Genomic DNA, 18,426 nt, shown 5'->3' on the forward strand with positions numbered 1-18,426 from the left:
GCCAGAGGACCATGGTATCCATCTCATAATGGAGATCTTCTCAGGTTCCATCTTCCATCCGGTTCCGTCAATATTGGTTCCACTCAATTATTGAAGGTCTCAAATGTTTCCTTTTTCAGTCATATATCACTTTGTTGATATTTCTTCCTCCAGTTCTCCATCAATTAGTTGGCAAATATGTTACATAAAATATCTATGTGTTGGTCACTTTGCTAAATCGCAGGAATACAAAGAAAGACAGAGTCCCTGCTTCCAGAATAAGAGAACAAGAGACAGAACAAGAGAGACAGGAGGAACATCTGGTTTTTTGTTCTGTTTTGCTGGGGACATTTTAAATCTCTGGGGCCGAAAGTGTTGCTCACCATAGTTCAGGTAGCAGGAGGACAGTTTTGCAAGCCCCCACAAAATCCAACTAATTAGCAATTAGCTGAGTGGGAGGAATCTAATGAGAAATCTTTGCTTAATTTGAGCTTCCCTAGTATGACCCTCATTCAGCAAAACAAAAGAATTCATGGCTGCTTGAGCTTTAGAAAGAAGAAAGGCTGAAGTGGAGGAGAGCTTATCATTGAAATATTAACTTTCTAAACTAATCTAAGCTCCTCTTCCACCAGTCAGCCCTGGAGATAAGAGAAGGACCAAGTAGCCTCTACTGGTCACTTTTTAGTAGAGTAGAAGGTGGAGATAGGGGATTGTTCCTGCTACTTGATTGACATCCTATAACAATTTTGGAAGATAATGGGTGTTTATGAAGAGTAGTAGCAGGAACAAGGCGAGAGAGAGAGAGAGAGAGAGAGAGAGAGAGAGAGAGAGAGAGAGAGAGACAGACTTTCACAACTAATCAGTTGGGACAGTGGGATCTCCTTGAGGTCAAGGAATGACTTATTTGTGGTTCCTTATCCATACAATTAAATCTCCCACTTTTGCAGACTGTATCTCTACACCCCCCCCCCCTTCAACCTTGCCCCGGCCTCTAAGAGAAAAAGCTTTAGAACTTTGTGCTCCCCTCTCTAGCCCTTCAGTCAGAGGGAGAGGAGGCTGAGGAGAGCCTTGGGAAGGGGACAAAAGTCCAGAGCTGAGCTGAGCTAAACATGATGAGGAGTCTCAGGTGATAGATTGTCCTGGTCAGGGTCTTCTGGACCCCTGAAGTCATACCCAGTGAATGGAGCTGTATCCTCCCAAGCTCAGACCAGGAAACACCTCCCACCCCAGGGCTTTCCTGGTCCTCCAAATGGCTGCTTTCTCCCCCTTCAGTTACCATCATTATTTAGGGTTCCCTAAGGTTAAAAGTGCTGACTTGCAAAGATGGACGGTTCATTCCTCCTCCTGTCTCCAAGAGAAAGTCATCTCCTAGGGAAAGGGGCTGTGTTTATTTTTGGATCCCCAGGACCTTGCTAATAGTAGATCCTTACTAAATGTTAGCTGAAAGATTGATGAAAATTGTGTTTCCTGTCTTTTTCTTTCTTCTTTTTTTATTTCTCGTTCTCCCTCTTTTCTTCTTTTTTCCCTTTCCTTTTTCTTTCTCCCTTTTCCTTCTCTGCCTTCTTTGTTTCTATCTTTCTTTTTTCTTTCTTTTTCCCCCTCTCCCTCCCTTACTCCCTCCATTCCTTCCTTCCTTCCTCTCCTTCCCTTTTCTTCCCTTCCCTTTCCTTCCCTTCCCCTTCCCCTTCTTCTTCCCCTTCCCCTTCCCCTTTCCCTTTTACCTTCCTTTACCCTTTTTTTCTTTCCTTCCATTCTATCATTTTTTTCTTTTATGTATATGCCTTCCCAGTGCCATATGCAAAGCCAAGGATTTTAATAATATTTGACAAACTGAATTAAAATTTCCTTGCTCTCCCTTATCCTCAATTATTCTCTTCTGCAAAATAAGGAAAACAATACTTGCTACAAAACTAAATAGTTTTATGTACAGTTGGTTGACCTTGGAGTTGAGAAGTCCCGGGTGACTCTTGTCTCTGACACAGACTAGCTGGGTAGCCATGGGACACCTTGCCTTCATTGCAGCAGGGAACAATAGAAATTTCAGAGATATTGCTGATCTCTAGAAATGGAAGGAGTTTCCATACCATGAGTTAGACACAAAGATGAAATCAAGTCAAAACCAAAAAAATACTTTCAACACCCACCTCTTTCTCTGGTGAGAAATGTTCTTATTTTATTGGATTTTTTTGCAAGGCAGTGGGGTTAAATGACTTGCCCAAGGTCTCACAGCTAAGTAAGTATCAAGTGTCTGAGGTCAAATTTGAGCTCAGGTCCTCCTGATTCCAGGGCTGGTGCTCTATCCACTGTGCCACCTAGCTTCCCCAGAGAAATATTCTCTATAAGCCATAAAATAATATAGAAATGTATCATTTTAAAATGAGAGCAGCAACCATTTCTAAGATTATATAATTATCATAATGATTTATTATATCTTATTTGTTCCTGGTCTATGATTTCCACCATGTGTCTGCAACTGGTGTGGAAATTGCTTCCTTGGGTAGTATTCTATAAATTAGATTATGGAGAATTCTGGAGCATTGAGAAATTAATTGAATTGCTTGATGTCAAGTGTATATTGCAGAGGCAGGATTTGAACCCAGATCTTTAACAAATCATTTATTAAAGTTTAGGTTTTATTTATTATGTTTTTTGCCATGAGTCAGACACTGTGCTCAGGCCTGGGGATGCAGTACAAAGAACTAAATAATCTCTTCTCTTGAGCAGTTTACGTTCTCTTGGGAAAGACAAGAATCTGTGAAAGTACATGCAAAATGAGAATAATAAATATGAATAAAAACCAGGCAGTTGGACAGAGATCAGGAGTTGTTGAGATCAGGAAAGATTTTTAGTGTGGGGTACAATTTCGGTTGCATTTTGAAGGAACAAAGGAATTCTGAGGAGATGGTAAGTAGGCAGTGTATCATGGACATAGGGAATAACCAATGCCGAGACACTGTGCAAGAAGATGATTGGAATCACGAGGCAGGAGAATGTGAGAAGCATACAAGTCTGGGAAGATTAGCTCGATGTCTCTGATACCTGTGCTGGCTCTTCACCAACTATGCCATGATGCTTCTCATAATTCATTATAATGACTTGAGCTATGTGCCTCATATAATCAGATGAACTCTTTATTTAGTTGTACTGTGGATGTAGAAATATCATTGACTCAGGGCCCTAACATCTGAACCCATGACCCAGAGACTGGGAACATGAGAAAAAGCCTTATTTTCTATGGGATGGCAAACAAGGGAAGCCAAGATGGTGGAGTAAAGGGAGTATTTTTGCCACACTCTCTCCATATTCCTCTAAACAACTTTGAAAACATATCATGCTAAATTATGACCAAAATAACCAACCAAAAGTCATAATGAGTCATTTTACTAGCCAGGTGCAGCTTAGGAAGCTAGAAAGAAAAGGATGGGGCTGCTAGATTGGGGGCTCTCTGGGGGCAGGTATGGCAGAAGTGGTACCACTTTGGGGCCTTGGAGGCGGTAGAGACAGCAACAGTAGAGACCCCAGGAGTAGTCCTTAGTATTCAGGGACAGTCAGGGAATTGAACAGCTGGTCAGAAAGAGATTCTGGGGGACCCCATGCTAGCTTTGGGCATAGGAACACCATTTGGACAACTTCATTACATAGTTCCAGGGCAGAGAGGAATGATTGTGTTCATGAAGATTAGGGACCCTACATTGCTAAAGATCACAATGTAGACCTGATGGTCAGTGATCAGACTTCATTTTTATTCATAAAAAAATTTATAAATTTATAATAAATATGATATAATATATAATAAAAATATAATGTAATAAATATAATAAAAAATTCTAAATCCCCAAAACTGGTTGAGTAAACAATGAGACATGAAAATTAGAAGATGAGACTAGTCTTTCCATTGTCTCCCAAGGAGAATAGATTCCATCTCTAAAATAAAGTCCAAAATCAAGAAATAGATTGAAAAAATAAACACACACACACACACACACACACACACACACACACACACACACAAAACCTAATCATGAAAATCTACTATGGTGACAGAAAAGATCAAGATAGAAACTCAGAAGCCAATAATAAATAAATACCTATAAGCAAATGCTCCAAGAGATATGCAGATTAGACACAAGCCCAACAAGAATTACTAGAAAAGTTTTAAAAAAATGATTTTAAAAATCAAGTAAGAACAATGGGGGGGGATGAGAAGGGAAAGGATAGCCATGCAAGAAAAAAATATGAAAAGAAGAGTTAATAGCTTGGTAAAAGAGGTACAAAAAATCCTGAAGAAAATAGCTACTTAAAATTAGAATTGTTGGGGCAGCTAGGTGGTGCAGTGGATGGAGCACCGGACCTGGAGTCAGGAGGACCTAAGCTCAAATCTGACCTCAGACACTTAATAATAATTACCTAGCTGTGTGGCCCTGGGCAAGCCACTTAACCCCATTTGCCTTGCAAAAACCTAAAAAAAAAATAGAATTGTTCATGAGACAACCAGGGGATAGTAACATAGCAAATGAAAGAACTAGGTAACAATTTTCAAATACTCAATTGAAAATGATAATAGGAATAGCAATTGAGGATTTAAATTAAAAACTTACAAATATGTGGAAATTCAACAAATTTCAAAAAGCTTTTTCTTTCTCAGTGGGCAGAATTTTTTTTAAAAAAAAGTCTTAAATGTTTTAGTGTCTTTTAGAACCTAGGTAAGAGTAGATGTGTTAACAGTCCCCACTTTCATTCATGGTTTTGAGTTCCTGGCCATAGTGGTTTTCAGTCAGCCCCTCAGGGGGTTTAGATTAGTCTGGATGCTCTACTCTCATTAACTGTAATGGCAGTGACTATACACTTTTCCTTCCCTGCATACGGTATTGAAAAATGACCCTCTCACACCCTTTTACTGTATTTTTCTTTGAACTAATTTTTATGGATTTTTTGAGAAAGTGAAAACATTTTAATGAAGTCCTCAGGGCAAGAAGATGGCCCACCATGCGGGAACAAGCTGCAAATATGTGTATAGGGTCCCCTGACAGATAAATGCCAGGAATTTCCACACATGTGGTGGCTTTCTTCTTGGCTTACATAGCTTACATTTCCTAGTGTAAAATAAATAATTGGGCATTTCAGCATCTTTCCTCAAGCTGGCCAAACTCAGGGCTCTGTTTGTGGTAGACATCCATTAACTTAACCAATGTCAAGGTATAAAAGCTGTCTTGAAAGGAAAAGATTAAAAAAAAGTTTAAACTTATTAAGGTAACTACATAATTTGGGGAAAATTTTTTTTCTGATTTGATTTACAGAATTCAATGTTTTTTTTAAATTCCAAAGTGCCTTCTGAGTTGTGAAAGGACAAAATAAACTGCAATGATTTCTTGATGCTAAATATGTCATATCCTAATTTGAATTTGGAATTTCATAATAATATCTATGATAGATGATGGCCTCTTTGAGAATAGGGCTTTATATACGTATTCCCAGGCTCCAGCACATAGTAGGTGCTTTCTCTTTTATAATTTGATTTTATTTCCCTGCTTTCCCCCCTCATTCATGAAACATGCCATGAGATAATGAAAGTAAAAAAGATTTATTCCAGAAATAGTACCTCATGATCCATATCAGCATGAATTTATAAAGATGCCAGTGAACGGACTTTTAATCTCAAGGATAAAATCCTCACGAGGACTTTCTTGATCGCTTCACTTGATGATGTTCCCTCTCCAATTATTCTAAATTTGCTCTGTACATACTTTGCATTAACCTAGCTCTATGGATTCCCCTCCACTCCCTGCTCCTAATAGGATTTGAGTTCTCTAAGAGCAGAAACTGTTTTTCCATCACCTGATACAGTGGCAGGCTTATAGTTGGTGTTTAATAAATACTTTTTGAATTGCATTGAGTTTTCAGATTAGCAGTTTATTTTGAATGGCTCAGAAGATATCCTTGGCTATTGTGTCCCATTCCCTGAAGACTGATAAACAGCAAAGAGATTTTCCATGTTCTTAGCATAGGACAGTGGAAAAAAGTGTTGAATTTAGAGTTTGTGGGTCTGAATTTTCCATCATTACCTGTGGAACTTCAGGCAAGTTACTGCACTTTTCTGGGCCATCATGTCCTTTCTAAAAATGAGGGGGTTGGACTAGATGACCTCATAGCTTCCTTCCGGCTCAAATCTCGAGTCCAGAGATCATACAACAGGGATCCCAATGACCATGCAGAAGGGAGGAAGAAACAAAAAAGGGTGACTTTTTGTGGGATCAATATTAGCACTAAACTAAATAAATAAACAAATAAATATACTAGGAAGAGTCTTGGACTTTGAGCCAGAAGATCTGGGTTCAAATCTTGCCTCTGTCAGCTATGATGCTGCATGTCATTTGCCTCCCCAAAGTCTCAGTAAAGTAGGGACAATAATATTGAGATCTCTTACCTCACAGGTTTGTTGAATGGAAAGTGCTTTTCTTATGAACACTTTGAAACCATGACTTGCTATTGTTAATCTAATGAGATTTGGGCCAAAAAAAAAAATGAATGAATGGATGAATAAAATTGGGCTTAATGAGAGTCATATGAAGGGCAAAACAAATTGAATACCCAAAGAGTCTATACAACAAATTTTCCCATAACGAATCCTTACTTTTGCCTTGGGCTTCCTCCTGAGAAAACTTGTGCCTCATCCTAGACATGCAATTAATTGTGACAATTTTATGAGGGCAGGACTTTGCCTAACCTGGGCTCAACTGAATTCTCATGATGCTCTACTGGTCTCTAGTTTCTGTTTTAGAGAGAGAAAAGAAGAAGGAAGGAAGGAAGGAAGGAAGGAAGGAAGGAAGGAAGGAAGGAAGGAAGGAAGGAAGGAAGGAAGGAAGGAAGGAAGGAAAGAAGCAAGGAAGCAGAGGAAGGAAGAAAGGAGAGGAAGGAAAGAAGAAAGGAAGGAAGGAAAGAAGGAAGGAAGGAAGGAGGGAAGGGAGGAAGGAAGAGAGGAAGGAAGGAGGGAAGGGGCCTTTGAATGATTCAACAGCATCATATCCTCCTGGCTTATTTTTTTTTCAGCCAGTATAAGAGAAAAACCTCACAAAAGCTCAGTCGGTGTGGCTTTGAGCTTGAAAAGGTCGGGGACACGTTATGTTGCTGCCCATCTCTTCTGGGGTTGGGATCCCAATTATTTCTTTCCTGCTCAGTTCCAGACATTTCAGAGTATTTCTAACAGCTCTCTAATTCAGCTCCCAATTTATCTGGGCTTCTTTTTGAACTGTATAGCATAAGGTTATAATTGTGTGTTCATACTCAAGTGATCCCTGTCATTGCAGCTTTTAAAACTTCTATTACTCTATGGAGGGTAAAAAGAACCCCATTTTTCTCAGTTGCCTTATGTCAGAGAGTCAATTAATTAATTAAGTGAATATTTGTTAATTACCAATGAGGTCCAGCACCCTGGATCAGAGATTAAAAAAAAAATCCTTGACATTTTGCCCTCAGGTAGTTTCCATTTCAGGAGGCTTAGAGGGGCACACTTCATATCTATATGGATAAGCAAAGTATATACATAATAAAGGAAAATAATTTCAGAAAAAAGTTACCATCTGGGTTTAGGGAGGGTGACAAAGGGGTGACAAAGCCTCAAAGAGGTTGTGTCTTAAAAGAATCTAAGGATGCTAAAAGGTGGAGGTGACGGAAAGGTTTATAGTTCCAAACACAGGAGACACCATGTGCATGGGTACAGAAGAGTCTTTCCACAGAGATGGAATGTCATGAAACAGCTGCCAGTTTGGTTTGATCAGAATAGGGAGTGAATATGTATTTATGTATGTATGAATATTTGGGGAAAGAAGAGAGTTAGAGAGGGAGAGGGAGAGAGTTAGAGAGGGAGAGGGAGAGAGAGAGAGAGAGAGAGAGAGAGAGAGAGAGAGAGAGAGAGAGAGAGAGTCCCCTAGGTTAGATATATAACTGTTGAATAATCAGGCACCAAATGTATTTATTTGTGGTTCCATGTTAATGTAAAGGGTTGTTTCCACTGAGGAATATACATTCACACTATACACATTATTCCAGACTCATTTTCCTTTTTATTTCTATACTGATGGCAATCTCAAAATGGCTACATCTCTTTATCTATGGTTAAAAAGTAGCACAATATGTAAGAGTACTGAACCTGGAGTCAGGGAAACCTAAATTCTAGTCCTGACCCAGATGTCTTTTAGCTGGGCAGTGCCGGACAAGTCCCTTAACCGCTCTCTGTGCTTCAGTTTCCTCATCTGTAAAATGAAGATAATAATAGTCCCTAGTCTCCCAGGGTTTTTGTGAGGATAAAATGAGATTTTATTTGTAAAGTATTTTGTAAACCTGAAGGCACTATATAAATGCAAGTTTTTTGTCATTACTAAAAGCTCCTCCCTGAATTCTCAAGATCAGAATCACATGTTGCAGAGCTGGAAAGCCCATCAAAGATGAGCTCTTCTAGCCCAGAGATGGACAGCCATCCTTTCGATGACATCCCTTCAATGACAAAGGGACACAATCCCAGGAAGGAAGACCTAGCCTTCCCAGCCTCCTAAACTGCCCCAATCTACTTAGAGATGTCAATATTTGTTAGGGAGTTTTTCTTTACTTTGACCTCTCTGCAATTTCTACCTTCTTTGACCAAGAGGTATGTGTATAATCCCTTTTCCACATGACAAAATCCAAATACTTAAAGATAGTCACCATGTCCTTTGTCTTCCCCTTACCTTTTTCTTTTCCCTCACTCATTGCTTTAATCTGATCTATTTTTTCAAATCTAATCTCCATTTTTTCTATCTTGTTCATTCTCTGAACATTGTCCATTTTTTCAGTGTTTTTTTCAATATAGAGGACTCTAAAATGAACACAATATTCCCAAGATGATCTGATTAGATCAAAAGATGGGATCATTATTTCCTTTGTTATGGAAAATCTCCATCTTTTATTATGTGCTGAGGTCAAATTAGTTTTTCTATTTTTATTTTTGGCTCTCTTACCACATCACTGACCTTGATTGAGCCTCACTGAACTTACAATACACCAAAATCTCATACCTTTTTTCTCTCAGACCAAACATTGTCTAGACATAACTCTACCATCTTATGTTTAAGAAATTTTTTTGGACCTATGTGTGAGACTTTACATTTATAACTATATCATTTTATCCAATAAGATTCAATCCTTTTCCCTTCCTTATTGAGATCTTTTTGAATTCCATCTCAGAAACGTGAGCTGTGTATCTGTGGACAAATCATTTGAGCTATCTAAATATCACTTATCTCATCTGAAAATTGAGGATAAATAATAATCTACTTCAGAAAGCTCAAATCAAATCCTATATGGGATTTGATCAAATCCTATGAGAATCAAATCCTATATAAATATATGAAATTCTATGTAGATATGTATAAACACATGTATATATGTTTACATATAACATACATATGAACACTCAGTAAACTTGAAGATCCTATATAAATATCAATATCATTATCAAGGAGCGGTATCTAAAATATTAGATTATATTTGAATTGTTTGAATTTGAAAAAGTCTGCTATATATGCCTTCATGTAAGTTTTTATTAAATTATCTTAACATCTTATCTAAGACAGTGGGAACCTCATTGGAGTCTATTCTTCATAGAAACATGAAGTCATAAATAACTACTAATTATTTAACAGTTATAAATCCAACCCAAGGACTATTATCCATCCCTTATTTTCCTGGATATATATATATATATATATATGTATATTCTCTTTTTATTGCCTTCTTGTGGACTTTGAAAAGATTCATCCTATGCATTCATGAGTCTGTGGGACGTTTTCTCCATCTACCCATGTAACTGTCTTCAGGTTCCAGGGTTAGGTTTGATTTCAGAGAAACTCCCTGCTCCACTTAATTCCCCTTAATCTAGTGATGTGCATCTGAAGATAGTGCTGAGAGGCCCCCCAGTGAAGGGTTTTCTTCTGTCCACACCGCTCTCTTTGTGTATTCAACTCTAAGGCCCACTGCCATGTCCATCTTGTTTAACCTTGTCTGCCACAGGGGCATTCTACCAGTTTGTCTTTATCCTCTAAGACAGAAGTCTGCTGACATGGACTTCAGACAGACTAATATCAGTTGGACAGACCAAAGAACATGTCCGATTGGGCAGCAAAGGCAGTTGTTCATAGCTTCTAAAGAGGTCCACCACCTGGCTCTGTTTCTTTCTTGTATTGTTAAGGATTAAGGTTCTCCTGAGAGGTCATGAAAGATCAGCCTTCCTGATTCATCCATCTCAGTATCCTCACCACACCATGCAGGATAAATGCCCAGATACAAAGATTGGAGGGTTGCGAATGTATAGACTGAACGTTTTCTGGGCCCTGTTTGGATTGATTCCTTCAAAGCCTTTTGGAGGAAAAGGTGACCAATGTTATAAATGATAGGGAAAAAATGTCCTGAAATTATTGTTGTGACTTCTCATCCAGAGATGAATAGTTTGTATGATAGTGATGGGTGCCCTGAAACTTTCTATCACAAGAATGATAAGGTCTGGTTGCTTATCAATTAATCAATAAAGCATTTATTGAACTAGTATAAAGATGAAAACGAAAGAGTCCCCTGCCCTCAGAAAGCTTCCATTCTATCAAAGGGTAAACAAACTTGCCAGCTCTGAATAATGGGCATTTCCAAGTATTTAAGTAATGATTTATAAAATAATTACAAGGGATTTTTTTTTGGGGGGGGGTAGGTGAATATTTGGTAGTAGGGAACATATCCTGAATGCAAAAGGTGGTGTTTAAACTGAGCTTTGAATCCTAGAGATCCAGAGATGAGGAGGGACTGCCAAGAAAAAAGGTATAGGAAAAAGAGATGAAAAGAAGGAAGGAAATAACCATTTATTAATCATCTACCATAGCAGACACTGTTCCTGATGACTTTGTAAATATTGTCTCATTAATCCTCACCACCCAGAGAGGTGGGTCTTGTTATCCCCATTTTACAGTTGAGGAGACTGAGGCAAACCAAAGTTTAAGGAATTTCCTGGAGTTATAGAGCTAGTAATTAATTGTCTGAGACCAAGTTGCAATTTAGGTCTTCTTGACTCCAGGCCAGGAGACAACTAGCACAATGAGAAAACAAAAAGGGACCAAAAGAGCAATTTAGCCTGAAGGAGAGTAATAAACAAAAAGGCGGCAAGTGTAGGTTTTAACCATAAAATACGAAATTAACTCTTCATACTTTCTATGAAGTGGATATCTCATTCATTCCATTCATTCATTTCCAAAAGCAATATGTTCTTTTAACCCTGTTGGCCTCAGTTTCCTCATCTACAAAATGAGTTGGAAAAAGAAATAGTCAACCACTCTGTTATCTTTGTCAAGATAGCCCTGTGAAGAAGAGTCATACAGAACTGAAACAACCAAACAACAAAGGAGACTCAGTGGATGGGGGACTGTGCCTGGATCCAGGAAGACTTGAGTTCAAATTTGACTTCAGACACTTATTAACTATGTGACCCTGGGCAAGTCACTTCACCCTGTTTGCCTCAGTTTCCTCATTCGTAAAATGAACTGGAAAAGTAAATGCTGAACCACTCCAGGATCATTGCCCAAAAAACTCCAAATGAGGTCATGAAGCATCAAACATGACAATAACATCATGCTCTAGGGATGTCCCCAACGTTAGACATGAACGCAACAGTCCTTGCTCTCAAAGAGATAACATTTTAATGGGGAAATACTAAGTACACATAAATGTTAAGAAACATATATAGAGGGGCAGCTAGGTGGCGCAGTGGATAGAGCACCGGCCCTGGAGTCAGTAGGACCTGAGTTCAAATGTGCCTTCAGACACTTAATAATGACCTAGCTGTGGCCTTGGGCAAGCCACTTAATCCCATTGCCTTGCAAAAACCAAACATATATATATATATATATATATATATATATATATATATATATATATATATATATATGTATATATAATATATATATATATATATATATATATATATATAGAGAGAGAGAGAGAGAGAGAGAGAGAGAGAGAGGATGCAAAATAGAGTAATTTGTAAGGGTCTAGGAGTGTGGGCACTTGCAGATGGAGGATTCAAGTGCTCCCACTGCCATGTGGAAGATGGCATGAGGTTAACTGTAAAAGTGGGGGACCCTAAGAGGTAGAGATGGAGTAGGAACTGCCAAATATGTCATAAATGAGGACAAGTAAGCTAGTCCAGTGGGAGATTTCACAGACAAATGATGGTTTTTCTATATTTCTTTTTTTTTTTTGGTCTTTATTTTTTTTTAGGTTTTTGCAGGGCAAGTGGGGTTAAGTGGCTTGCCCATGGTCACACAGCTAGGTCATTATTAAGTGTCTGAGGCCGGATTTGAACTCAGGTACTCCTGACTCCAGGGCCAGTGCTCTATCCACTATGCCACCTAGCTGTGCAGCCCTTTTGTCTTTATTTTTTTTAAAATTTATCTTGTATTATTACAATAATCTTATTGTGAGACTAATCATACCCCCCACAAAGGATGAGAAGCCTCAAGAATAGTGAGAGAGAAAAGTAAATGTACTTCAGGCTGTGTTCAGATTCCAATGGCTCCCACTCTGGAATGAGTTGCCTTCTTTATCATAAGTCCACCAGAGAAGTTGCTTCAATATTTTTCCCCACAGTTGCTATTACTAGCTATATCCCCCCCCACACACACACACACACTAAAAGAATGCTTAGACCAGCCTGCCCCAGACACTTGGACTTCTCACGTTGCTCAGTGGAGCTGTGCTACTGAAATGGAGTGTTGTAGATGAGACATAACCTGCTTCCAGAATAACACCAATACTCTATGTATTGTCAGAACAGGTCAGACACCTAGGGGATTGGGAAGAATTTAGTGATCTGAGTAGACATAAAATAGAGAAAACAAAGCAGAGCCTAAGAAATTTAACTGAATCATGGTAGAAAAAGTTAGGAAAAATTCACGTTTCTTGGGACCGAGCAATAGATGAATTATGGAACTCTGATGGTGGTCTGAATATATGCTGCCTTCTCTCTTCTTGTCCACACTTGTCCAAATCTGCTGAATTGACATATAGGAGAAGTTTCATTAATCCTTGCTAACTGACTGAATTTGCATACCTAAAGTACAGTTCTGATCTATCACCTCCCTATTCAACAATCATCTGTGGCTCCCTATCATCTATAGGATTAAAAATGAAAGCCTTAGACTGACCTGGACTGCCCTCCCTAGGTTTCCACCTATCTTTTCCTATTTCAGTTATCCCTTCTATTATGGTTGTTCCTTCCACATTGCCACTTTCCCCATCACACTGTCTATTAATCCTGGGTTGGCATAGGAAATTAAATGGGAATTTTTTGCAAGTTTTGTGGAAATCATAGATGATACACAAAAGTCAACAAGTGACACAAAAGACATTTAGAAACTCAGAAATGCAATATATATATATATATATATATATATATATAGTGTTATATATCAACATATTTTATCTTTTAATACCATAATAACTCAAACTTCTCTGATATGAAAAAGGGCCAAAAATTTTGCACAGATTTCTAGATTGCAGGGCTGTGCCCCTAACCCCTGCATTGTGGAAGGGCTAACTGTATTTTCCTTGGCTCATTTTCTATTCTAGTCATACTGACCTGATAACTTCTTGTCATAGATGAAAATCCATCTCCCACTTTGCCTAGACTGACACTCTCCTCTAGAACACACTACCTCTCTCATCATACAAAATGCCTAGCTGCATGTAAAAACATAGTTTTAGATGCTACCTAATATCTGAAGCTCTCTTAGATACAGGAAATCAATTTCTTTGTTAGACTTCATTTGTGTTTATCTATTTTATACATCCTACAACCTACCAATAAAACCAGTCATTAGAGTGCTGGGCTTGTGTCAGGAAGAACTGAGTTCAAATCCAATTTCAGACATTTCCTTGCTATGTGACCCTGGACAAGTTACTTCTGTCTGTCTTAGGTTCCTCACATGTAAAATAGCCTACTTCTCAGAGTTATCTTGAGGACCAAGTTTATAAACATTTTGCAAACTTGACGGCAAAATGGAAAGATTATTAGTAGTGCTAAAAATAATACTACTAATAATAACAAAAGGTAATTCTTTCTATAGTACTTTAAGATTTGCAAAGAGAAATTATCTTTAGAGATATTATCTCAATTCCCCCATAACAACCCTGTGGGATAAGTGCTATTTTTATATATACTATATTTTTATATTTACAGATGGATAAACTGAGGCAAGCAGAGATAGGTGACCTGCCTGGTGGCACACAGACACTACCTTCCTGAGGAAGTATTCAAGCTTAGGCTTTCCTGGCTCTAGGTCCAGAATTCTACGCCCCCCCCCCCCTACAGTACTCTGTAAAGGCAGATATCATTTTATTTTTCTCTTTGTTTTGCTAATTCATAGCATAATACCTTGAAAATAGCAGACATTTCCAAAAAATGAAAGAAAATTATAGACACATAATAAGTCTTTATTAAATTAGATTATTGAAGACTGGTCTTTGATTTCTTTTTTCTGCCCTAATTTTCCTAAATGGAGCCCATATGAGATTCCATATCACTTTGTCTTTCTAGTTAGGGGGGCACAGCACAAATGATAAATGATAAAAACCAAACCCAATAATTATAGATATGATAATTTAATAAAAGAAAAAAGAGGACACTAAAAAGAAAAGAGATTGGGGAAAAGTAGCCTTGAGGTCATTATTCTGGATGATGAGAGGAAATAGGGAGATCCTGAAGATCCTTGGGAAGGAGGAGGTGATATTACCTTGGCAGGTGGATTTTGTGTTCATAAGTTTGCAGGTGTAGATTATTATTACCCTCCTTTCCCAATCTGGTTACACTATCATATGTTTAAAATACTTCTTGATTGACAATTAATGCTTAGCATCTTGTAGGAACCTAATAAATGTTTATTAACTATTGACTGACAATCATTTTCTGGTGCTTTCCAACTTACTATAGTTAGCAGATAAGATAGTGACTTGGAAATCACATTTTCTGGATCATATTTTAAAATTATTTTCTGCTATTAGAAAAAAAACTGTACATAATTGCAAGCCTGTGACATTTTTAGGAGGATAATCAGACCCTTGATTCCTTTGAAAAAGAAATATGTTGCTGCCAGCAGCAATTGAAAATCATATATATGGAACACTCCAAATTAGTAAAAGGCAAAAGAAGGCCAAGGAAAAGTCATTTGAAGGTAAATTTGGAGACTTGAATGCATAAAAGACTTGTAGGGGTTGTATGTATTATTCTAGCTAGCTGCCATTTACAATACATAGGAAGAGAAGAGGCAATAAATTTGATGGCCTCGGGTGTCTAAATACAGATTTCAGAAGTGTCTCTGATAAGCAAGGTCAACCAGCAGAAGGAGACCTGTTTGACCTCAGAAATTCTTGTGACTTATCAAGCTTCCATCCCAGGACTAGCTTCTAGCCATGGCAGATTCTAGCCTTAATTATTCATGGTTATAATGACAATAACACTTCAAGGTCAGCTTATTTGATCCTCACAAGAATCCTGTTGAGTGCTATTGATGGTATAACAGATAATAAGTGTCTTAGGCAGGATTTGATTTGGGGTCTCCCTTCTAGATCTAACTCTAACCACTGAGTTGCCTAGCTACAGACAGAAGAAAATGAGAGTAGCACTGTATGTCTTAGAAGATATCTTATCCATGGAAGGAATCCTGGAACCAGAGGAGGGAAGGATGGTGGTGAGTGTGTAGGAAGAGATCAATGAAGTGACATTGTTATGGGGCTATTTTGCACTCTTTCAAGAGAGGAGGATGTAGACAAGAATCTACCACAAACCTTGTTGGGAGACACTAAACAGGCAGAGTAACCATAAAGAACTCCAACTTTGCTATATATCTTCAATATTCTTTGTGTCAAAAATAGAACTGGTAAATTTTTTCCTTTCCTTAATAATAATTTAAGTCTTCAAAAGGTAAAGGAAATAACAAAGGTGAGCTACTTACTTTCGAGACCTGATTCTGAGATTTAGGGGAGAAACTAGAAAGAAAATGATCAGAAACTTGGGAGTAAAGTGATTATCTTGGAATTAATGATAGAAAAGTAGGAGAAAGACAAGCCTAATATGACATACTTGCTAGATTTCTGAGTGTAATTATCAGAGTATGGTGAAAGCAAAATGAAGATTCCAGTGTCCAAAATCCTACAGAGGAACTTGATTCAAATAAAATGAGTGACCCTAGAAGAAGGAGTACCATGGCAACAGATCTCTGAAGATGGTGATTGTGATGGTAGGGGCTGGCAAGGATGTTGGGAGAAAACAGGTCCCTTAAGATAGTGAATGTCCTAGGACAAAGGCTGGTTCTCTTTGTGATTTGTCCATGATGTTAAAGAGGTCATATTTGCTAGTTTGCCTAATAATTAGCCCAGCTCTTTTCAGAATTTCTGAAGAAGGAAGGAAGGAAGGAGGGAGGGAGGGAGGGAGAGAGGAGGAAGAAAAGAAAGACAGAAGGAATGAAAAGAGGGAAGGAGGAATAAAGGAACGAAAGAAATAAGCCTTTATTAAATATCTCTTGTAAGCACTTTATAAATATTATCTCCCTGCTCCATCTAGTTGCCTCTGAGGATGATTCAGGGAAGTTTTCCAATATCTAAAACTATCTTTCAAAGTAAGAGAAGTTGAATATAGATAATTTATTTAATTTTGTGTAGTTTTATTTTTATGTATTAATATAAGGTATATTAAATTTATTGATAAACAAAAGGCAATGGCTGTTTAGAGCTTATTTAATGGAATATTATAAAGGGATTTGGTAGAAAATTATAATTTACTTCATCTTATAAAATAACTAAAAAGGAGAGAATAAGGGATCTTCAGGGAACTTAGGGTTTAAGAGACCCAACCAGATCATTTATGGATAAAACTGGAAAGAGGAGAGAAGATTATGTGAATAGTACAGATGGTGGGTGCCCTCTTCTCGTTAATAACAGCAAATCACAGTAATTATGTTTTAGGAGGAGAAAACTTTTTTTGAAAGAGGAAAATCTCCAATCAGTTAGATAGATTATGGTCAGTTGGTAGCAAGATCCCAGAATGAGAAGGTATGGTTGGATTGTGATCTATAACAATAGAGACTGTTGGAGATAATCTGAATAAGAATTAATAAAGGAAATTAAATTTAGAACCTCTATTCATCCTTCAAAAATTTAACATTGAATTCAAGGAAATCCCATTTCATAGGGGGAAGGATTTAATATTGAGGTACAAAACTAATGATTTGTTCAGGTTCCCAGAGTAAGGAATTAGAGATGACTGGCTTCAGATCCTATAACTCATGCTTCCTGCTCATGTGACCTTGAGCAAGTTGAATTAACTTCTTGGACTTCAGTTTCTTCTTCTGAAAATGAGATGGTTGACTGGCATGGCCACTGAGGTTCCCTCCATTTCAACATCTTATGATCTGGGGATGAAGTATAAATCCATCTTAATGGTACTCATTCATGAGCTAGATGTTACCAAACTTTAAAACCATCATCTGTTTTCACTGCTGTTCCTCTATATAATTCAATTCTTATCTCCACAGTTTAAGAAGGTCATTGATAAACTGGAGAGGACCAGAAGGACAAACCATGCTGATGAATGTCTAAGGAGAGAACTCAGGGTATATTTAGGAACTATAGATATGATGGGGGGGGCATGAGAAGGGATATGATAGCTGTCTGAAGTATTTTGAAAGTATTTGAAAGACTGACTGTAGAAGAGGAATTAGATATGTCCTCTGTGGTCTCAGAGGGTTAGAAGCAGGAATAACGAAAACTGTACTAAATTAAAAATGATAAGAGGCCATATCTGCATTCTTGGCATGTGTACTATATAACCCCACTGACCTTTTATGTGTTTTTGGTTCCTTGGAGCATCATAAAAACAAATACAGTGCAAGTCCTGTTTTCTGCAAATAGGCCTTTCATCAGATTGAATATCACATTTGTGCTTTGGGGACACCAATTGCAAAAAAATAGTGTTAATAGTAAAGTTCTTGGCCCTTTTGGAGTTGCCTGAAATGAGGAGAAACAATTAATTTTGACTTTCCAAATGACTGATCCATATTCTCTGACCACCTTTTCAAAATGCCAAGAATGATTGACTTGAAGAAAAGAGCCCTGATGACCTCCATATCAATGTCAACAAATTAAAAACTAATTAACATTAGAAGAAAAGGGGCTATAAGAGCAATTGACATAATCAGAAAAGGAGTTTTGCCTTTGCATGCAGGGTCAGAGAATAGCAAAAAGTTATGATGGATTGTGATCTTCATTAGGTAGGAAAACTAAGAACATTTATAGAAGCTCTGAGAGATTTACTATGGCAGAGATATCAATTAAAAAATCAAAGCAGAAGTAAATGACTTCCCTGTCCATTATTTCAGTCCTTTA

This window comes from Macrotis lagotis, chromosome 8 (assembly GCF_037893015.1).
Source record: "Macrotis lagotis isolate mMagLag1 chromosome 8, bilby.v1.9.chrom.fasta, whole genome shotgun sequence".
Taxonomy (NCBI): Eukaryota; Metazoa; Chordata; class Mammalia; order Peramelemorphia; family Peramelidae; genus Macrotis; species Macrotis lagotis.